Source organism: Ischnura elegans, chromosome 2 (genome assembly GCF_921293095.1).
Source record: "Ischnura elegans chromosome 2, ioIscEleg1.1, whole genome shotgun sequence".
In the NCBI taxonomy this organism is placed as follows: domain Eukaryota; kingdom Metazoa; phylum Arthropoda; class Insecta; order Odonata; family Coenagrionidae; genus Ischnura; species Ischnura elegans.
Genome location: NC_060247.1, coordinates 1,027,935 through 1,037,118, shown reverse-complemented (window position 1 = coordinate 1,037,118; position 9,184 = coordinate 1,027,935).

Sequence of the window (9,184 nt, the reverse complement as noted above, 5' to 3'; positions counted from 1 at the left end):
CCTATCATTAGTCCCCAATATTAGTGTTACGAAAAAAAGTATTCCGAAGTAAGGAAAAATAGCTTCATTCCCTAGTTTCGATTCATCCATGGACACATTATCAGGAGCCATTGATTGATTTGTCTTCTGTTTCAGCGTTAGTTTAAATATTTCACAATCTGTTACGCTAATAGCCATAAGATCCAGGTGGTCATTCTACCCAGAAAAAATACATCACAGTTAAATCACGGATTAGTTTGAATAAAAGGTTGGAAGACAAAGGTGATAATTATTTCGGTATTAAATGAATTAGTATTAATAGTCGTTGGATATAGTAGTGTAAAGAGGTCATTTACCAATTTATTTCTGCTCATTTCCACTCCCTAAATGAATCTGTATAGAAATGAATCTGGTAACATGTAGGGAGTTATCATTTTTATAACTAAGCCGTTTAGAAAATTAGGAATTAAATATTTCTTCAGTCATCTGCAAGGAGTGTGTAGATGTTAAGAATTATTGTTTGAAAAAATGGATAAGTGATGATTACTTCCGACCTGAACTCTCCCAGAACTTCACCGCATCTATCGCGCACAGAATAGAACTAATCGGCTGCCACGCATCGTGTCAGTGAGACATAACTAGTGAGCCCTAATATGAATCTAAAGAGAGGAAAAACTTCGCCACGGAGCCAGAAAGTACACAAACCTACGGCCCAACGCTTGCGTGGAGGGGAGTCGCCTCAGTGCATTCCATCCGCTAACATGAAATCCGATAGGCCTCTAGCTCGTGGAGTTTGACTACAGCTTCGGTAGCTCAGTCGCGTCCGCCCTCGTCAGCTGTTGGTGTCGTGAAGGCAATGGATGCAGGTTGCTTCATGTGCCAACCTTGCAAGTTATCACCGACCCGGCCCCGTGAGTAAAGTGGGGCTCGTGCGTGTCTACATATTACTGGAAAGATGGGTGTTATAGAAGACTGACGGATGGCATACGCGAATTCAGGAGGGGGGATGGGGGCACTTGCCCCCATCCCATGTGTCCTCCCCCCCCCCAATGGTTATAAAATAGGCATTTTTAATAAGGTTATCATTATGTTCGTTTTATTTTGTGTATTTCGGAGTCTCGAGTGAAAGAAACGAATTATTACTTTAATGTTAGCAAATTTCGTATCAAAATTAATAGAATATTCTCTACAGTTATTTCTGTATCTTTTAAATCTCAAATAAGACAAGGCCTATCAGGGCCTTGTGCCCCCAGAAAAAAATCCTGGAACCAACCCTGATATGAATCTCTGTCATAAGGCCTCAGCATTTCATCCTTTACGTGGTTCCTCAATAGATTACCAAATATGAAAATAAATAAAGATTCTCCACATATTTACATGTCATTCGATGTTTTCCAATTCGCGTTCCAAACAAAAATTAGCATCGATATAAAAATGCAAAGGGGAGTAGAAAGAGTAATTCATTAATTGTCACAAAATATGATTTGGCACTGATAATGTAGGGAGGAATGTGAAAACAGGAAAATAGTCTCTTCTTAATCACTCCTTTCCAGAATCATAATGAACTCTATTATTCATACGGTGTTAGTAAAAAAAAACCATAACTATTGCGCAATTATCTAAAATGCTAAATTGAAACATAATTTGCTCTAAATTCACATCAAACTAGAAGGTGGGTTAATTTTTCCAAAAAATATACTTTGGGGTGCCGATGCGGTTTGCGTGTTGCATATACTGTTATTTTGTTGTCAATGCGTGTCCTTTGGGAAGCAAAAAATGTCATTAAAGCGGCTATATGTTTAACTTGAACAATACCTAAAGCTAAATTCATCGCTGGCTACTGGCCGACATTATGAAATGTATTATATCTATATGTCAAAAGGAGGATCACAGGATAGTTGCCTCAGGGCTAGTGGCCATCTCAGCAGACGTGTAGCTACTAGAGGAAAAATGTCTCTGGCAGCTCCTCTACTCTCTTCAGAAAGATGGGCTACGTCCCATTGAAAATTAGAGCAAAGTCAACCCCGCAAGCTCCATACTTTCATTTTGGTTTAGTTTTATTTACTATCGAATCAACTATTTTTGTGTACCCACCCTAGGTGAAGAAGAAGTTAGCTATGGAGGGGCATCGTGCAACGTGTAAAGCTTCACGAGTATTCGCTAGCATATTCGCTTGCATGCCTTTCATTTATTTTAAGTGAAAACAACAGCTGGTGCACTACCTAACTTACTTCGCGTATCATGGGTGACAATGCTTCAGTTAATGGCGAAATATGGCGCTCGTTATTCCATTGTATGGATCTATGACTCCACGTCTCACCGTACACCTTCAATTTTGAGTTCACTCTAACGTATGACGCGGTGAGGGCTGGTTGTTCATCCCTCGCTTCACATTATAATTGGAAATGCTCTCGAAGGAAAGAATCTCCCTTGATTCCGTACAAAGCCATCATGAGTAATCGCTAGCATGTACTCGTGCGGTTAATGAGACGCATCACTCCTGCTCAACCGGCAGTATTTGCTTTCTTGCTTAAGGACTAACAAGGTTGTAAACCGCCGCCTTGTACCGTCCTTAGAAAGAGGACATGTCTCCAGGCCTTTAGCATGACGCAGTTCTGAGTTGAGGGTGGAAACAATTTGGGATCGGTGCGAAGCCACTCAGAAAATAGTGCAGTTGCTGGGTAACCGTGTGACGATAGTGTTGGAATTCATTTCCAAGTGGTGTGCCTTTTCCATCTTGTGAAGTTATTATTTCAAATTTCCAATAAGTAACATGAAGGAAGTAATGTGTGCATCTAAAACACGCAAATCGTTCGTTAAAAAATGTGAAGCGCATTGGTTCGTGTGGAGTTCGAAAATATCTGAATTTGGAAATCACTGGTTCAGCGCATTACTTATTGTTAAGTATGTTGGGTGGTTTGTGTGTGTGTGGAAAAATCTTGTGGTGATTGCGAAGTTTTTTGTGTTACCATGAGAGTTACAGAAGAGGAGTAATGATACTGGGGTGTTAGGATTTGGCTTCATTCTCCTGGAAAGTGTCAAATAGCTCCAGATTCAAGGAAATACGTAAGTAACTATAATTTTCACCTTTTAAATCTACTCGTAATTATTTTATTTTTCCATGCAGTTGATTGGGAGAAAACAATTATATTGGCTTCATTAATCACACTGGGTGTATTTAGAATTCTTAGCCTTCACGGTGTAGCATATTGAGTACATCCCAGACAAAAATATCACCTGCTATCGGCGCAAAAAAGGCAGAAAGCTGACTTTTTATAATTCGTATGAAATTCTGCCTAAGCTCTAGAGGGTTGCGTCATCTATCGTTTTACTGATTGTGAACTTGACTACGACAGTAAATAATTAAATATTGTTTAAACGTAAACTTTTGGATTCTATGGTTGAAAGAGTGGAGAAGAACACGCGAGAAACTCTGATAACGGAAGAACGGTCGTATTCTTCTTCTGAATACGGGCAAAATATTTAATTGGTAGATTGTATTTATTAATAGAGACAGCGACAACTCCGCATTACAAGTAGCGTTTAAAAATTATATTTTACCCAATATTTGATTTTTTAAATGGCACAAAGGTAGATATCAATTTCCGAGGTGTAGTAAAGTACTTGAATATTGAAGTTACGTATGTTATATTAATAAAATATTTCTACACTTTTTATGTATCGAAAGGTGTATATTATTCCTCTTACTAAAATTAAACCACAAAACAAAAATCGCCCGGCGGCAGAGCATATTACCAAAGTAGAAGCCGAAATTTTTGTCCAGAATAGACGTCGAATTGGCAATGCCGCTGAACCACGCCTACGAATCGGAGAACGAACACGCCTTTGAGTTTTGGGGGATGGCGTATTCTTCTGTGAAGTTGGAAATGAGTATGTAGTTCATCGGGGAATGGAATTTGGCAACAAAGTGAGCGTTATGAAGGGATATACAAGAGTCGTGGCCTCCTATCAAGCGTGAATTCCTCACGGAGTTGAGATACGAAGTCACCCGAAGCCTTCATTTCATTTACAGAAAGCATTTACGTGAATCGCCCCATCATAAAAATCAGTGTGATGGTCAAAATCCTTTTCTTGATGAGCACCATACTCCATATAGATCGCACCCAAGAAAATGCCCTACTCCCAACTCAGTGGGTTTATTGTTCTCCGATGCGGAGGCGTGGTTCAGCGGCCTCACAATTAAAGGGAGAGGGTATTGTTGGTTCGCAATATCTTAAAATTCCGTAGCTTTGCTTTGTATAGTCTTAAGCTGTTATAAGCCAAAACTTCTCATGAAATAATATGATATTAAGTAAGATGGCTATCCCTACCTAGTGAAAAAAATCATAATGATCTGAATACAATTTCAGAAGTGGTGCGCAGTTTGTTCCATGCTTTGAAGAATAAGTCATTGATTGATCTGATCTTTAATTCGTCTACTCTGAAGAAAATTTTGCTTTCTGATCGATATTTGCGTGCGAGACTGAGCGAACGAATGAATACGAAAATAATTAAATTTTCTGAGTGATGTGACTTTGGAATTTATACCAAATAACCATTGACACTCGACTTATATTGGGACCGAAGTGGTTACGTCACCGTCATTCTACCAATCCTTATTCCGGCCATCATATGTGCAGCCATTTTTCTATAAAATTATTATAAAACGTTCGCAAATTCAAAGAGACTTTTCCTAAAATTCCGAATCTTAGCTTTAGCTTAGTCATGAGTTGATATAAGGAAATTCTTGAATTTATCGGGTAGCAGGTAAGATATGGTTGTGTCCAAGGTGATAAAGAAGCACCTTGGGTTGTGTCTACCTGAATAAAATAGTCTTAAGTCCTTTAAATTGAATTTCAGGATTAATGCGTGGTTTATTGTGTGATTTAACAAAAAAGTCATTGATAGTTTCAGTCCATCATTAGTCAAATTTTTATTTTTAGTGAAAAAAGACCTTAGCATTGCAGTACAGTAAGTGACTAATAGGGACGTCGAAAATACGGATTCACATTACGGCCGCTACTATTAATTAATTGGATTCACATTTGACGAAAAGCAAGTTGAAGGCAAGGCCTGATTGCTCAGCAAGGATGTTCGCATAGAGTTACCCTATTCCCCGTCGATATATCTACTGAGCTATTCAGCGGTAACCACTTATTTTAGAATAATCACCAAACACAGAAATGTTGCCAAAAATATCACTTAAGATGGGTGTAGTGTGCCGCCACTAAGAAATTGTGGGCAGTTAAGATAATAATTAAAAGTTACGTGGCAGGAGGTGAGTAAATGACAATCAATTTCTCCACTCACGCATTCAGGATTAATCCATTGAATTCCTGCTCCACCGGCGTGCTCGTACCATATGTTCTCCTCGCACCAAATTTCTTCTCACTTCACGCTCAAACCTGAGACAGCATTCATAAGACTTGCATATTAGCTTTCATGTAATCATGATCCCTTTCGTGTAAATCTGCTCCTCAAACACGTCCGTACCAATTTTTCCCCTCACTCCGTACCTACATTCTCTGCAAGTAGTAAATAAGAACCGATGCAGTTACTTAAGGATATTTGCCAAGAAAAACCGTAACAAAGAAGTATGCTGCAAAAATGCGAATAAGATACAGGAAATAAAAGATAGAAAGAAAAAAATAAGAAAGACAGAGAGATTCAAAAAATACTACAACGGTTTTTTTCCGAGAATCCACCGGAGAATGTCAGATTGTGAAATAATATCAGTTTTACCAGTATCACTCCCTTAGGAGCTGTTGAGTGGATAACTAACTCATGCAATTCAATCATAAATTGTAAAAATCGACAATATTTGTCGTGTTATTATAATAAATTGCCGACAACCGGCGCATTAAGAAATGGAATGCAGATTATGATAGCAATAGGTGCCCACAAAATAACAATAATTTACTCACTCACTAAGTCACGGTCAATCACGTAAATTTCTTCCCAGCCAGCCGCTGTTTGCAACAGGTTATTATCCTACTCGAACCTCACAAGCACAGATTTTTTCACTGCTTTCAAATTTCTCAAGCGTATCCTGTGTGCACGCCGTTGTTAATGAAGTCAGGGGCGGTGGTCCGTTGGTGTAGACACTGCAACACTCACAGTGTGGAAGTAGTCTTCGAAATGACACTTGAGAGTGAGTCATAGTCTTCTGACGGTCACAAGACTAGAAATTTCGCCAAAGTTAGGGAGTGGCGAGGATCAATAATGGAATTCAGCGACGCATGATTGAATTGAGCACTGAAACCGTTGGAGAGTCTAAAGGGCCCAAACTCTGAAACTATCGAAGTTATTACGCTACGCAAGGTAAGGATGCAAGTTCTTTGGAAAAGTAAATTATTATAAATACATTTATATAAATTATTACATTTTAAATTTAATTTCAATGATATCCCATTTATTTATTTTTTAACTGAAAGTCTATTTTAATATCTATACGAAAATACATCGGCCATATGTTCGTGACGTCAAAGGTGTTATCCAATCACGTGCCGGCTCAACCTACGAATCTTCGGGAGCCACGACCCGACTCAGTTTGGTGATAGTCGTCGTCGAGTAAAGAGGTAAGTAACGAAGCCATGTTTAAGTTACCGGTTCCCTGTTTAATATTTACGTCATTACTTTTTTACTTTAATGTTTAAGATATCAGTGAATTTGCTGTGATTAATGCCGATAATTATACGTGAGCTGATTGATTTATTAAGATTTATTACGCTGAAGAACATTTATGACCCACATAATTTGAGGGAAATGTTTTTCGATATCTTCGCCAGTAATTTGAATGCTTTCATTGTTCCTGCCAAAGATTCGTGGATAGTGGGCTATTCGTTATTCTCTTTCACGATCGATTGCTATTGTGATACGGGATACGTCTGAATTATTATTCATTGAGTACGATGCCTAGTAATCAAGTTTCAGTAATGTTGTCTACATTTCTTACGTATGAGACAATTTGAAATTGTCCATTTCAGCGATCCAGTGGCCATATTGTGATAATTTAGTCCCTAAGGTGTGCTCTGTTTAATTTTATCTGTTTTGAGTTTGTGTGACGTTGACGAAGTGCTTGAAGGTAACCCGTACATGGTTCTCGAGTGATTTCTTAAGGATTCTGGGAACAGCTATAATATAATGATTTGTCTCCCATCGTGGTTAAGAGGGGATTATAATAGTATTTTCATGACGTCTTGCCGCAAGGTATTTGTACTCGAATTTTCGGGACTTGGTCACCAAGATATTTGAATATTTGTAAGGCTGTGCCATTTCACCGCTGATTGCATAACCTTGCAGTTTATCAGTGGCATGATATTGTTCGGGGATCCTTCAAGATATATTCCTAAATATTTCGTTTTTAGGGTTGAAAAAGGACGCCTCTCCTTTTTTGAAGTCGTTAGGAGGTTGTAATTGCTTAAATTCATCGCAAATATACGGAATTTTCTCGGAATTTAACCAGCCAATGCATAAATTTTTTTTCTCTTTTTTCTCTTCGCGGCCGTTAACTTGCATGGCCTCAGCATTCACAAAAGGAAGGATTATCGAATAAATTAGTGTATTAACTATCATTATCATCAACTTCGTTTCTTACCTGAAATTTTCCGTCATCGTAATAGTCGGATGGTGCCGCGATAATAGTTCAGTATCTCAATTTTAAGCATTTCGTACTCTCGGTTGGTGCATGATAAAAACAATATGTTAATGTGTGTCTCTTTTTCATTATTTTCAGTGTATCGATTCCATGTGAAAGTTGTGGTGTTTCTGTTATACGAGTGATATCTCTCGGAATTCATTAACACTGGAGAGTGATCCTGAGGAATGAATGGTAAGTTAATTTCAATTTTCAATAGTACACGACATTTTATTATGTTATATGCCAAATTGTTTCCATTTCTAATCCTTAGTCTTCACTTGGATTATAAGAATTTTTTCACGGGGTCATATACTTAAATCTGGGAATAAACAATTTTTATATTTGTCTTGTTCCGCCTTGAATGGAGTTTTTTTTATTTAAAAATTCCAGGGAAAATACCGGAAATGATTCGCAGTAATTTCTGCGTTTAGGTTTTCTGATGCAATTTTGAAGATACAGGCGACGGTTTTTCCTTTGCATAGTTAACTGGTTTCAAAAGTGGCTCCTATAATTTAACTGCACTTGTATATTCGTTATGAATATCAACGTCCCCTGAATACGCTTAACGAGTGATCTTTTTTGTATATTGGCACTTGGTGAATCAGTAGATTGGCTCCTTTGGAACATTAAGACATTTATGTTCCGATGCTGCTTATTATTGTTTCTACGACTTAAGACAACATTTCAGCCAAATAAAATAATGTTGTCTTGTAGAAACTGATGGAAAATCTATTGAAATGAGATCCATTCTTAGCAACGTCAACAGCTTTTGATATTTTCAAGGGTTAGTATTTACGGTATAGTTAAACTTATGGCAATTTCTCTTCACGTAATCATTCAAATCTATCGAATGCATTTTGATATGAAGTCAGTTGTAAATTCCATATATTTAAGAGATCAATGCTATAGGTATTTCCGTGTAACAGCTGAATAACTTATCCGGCTGTTTTTTAAGCTTGTAGTCACTTCATAGTACGTTTATAGTACCTATTATCACTTTATTGTTTTCCAAAGATATTTACATTGGAATTTTTGTGTCACATACTTCCAGATTCGGAGGTTTTAATGAACATTGCCTTCTTAGTTAGAAAATTAAGCTTAATGTTCTGAAAAATGTGGTTGAAAACACGATTAAATAATTGTAACTTGCTTGCTCATACCTTTGCTTCCTGAATATTGCGGAAGAATGAAGCTGACCATCAGAATTATTGACGTTGTTATTAAGTCTTTTCTAAAGCCTTAGCAGTTCGAAAGACGGGTTTGTTTAGGTCCTTGTTTTTAAAGTTGTCCTCGTTGGTGCAGTCGAATGCTCTTTGGCCGGTGCCCTTTGAGCAGGGGCGCCTTATATATCCCTGTGGTATTCTATCCGCTGAACCCTCAGGGGCGAAGGGAATGGGTGTAGGAGGGGGAGGGTACACGTTTACTCCAAGGCCAAGAAGGGCGTGCTTTCTAGCGAAACCCCGACAACCTTTACTGTTCATACAGAAATGGAAGAATATTATGTATTCTAAATATTTCTCTGTACATGTCCCAGAATTTCTTTTCTGAAGATGTTTTACCTGTAGT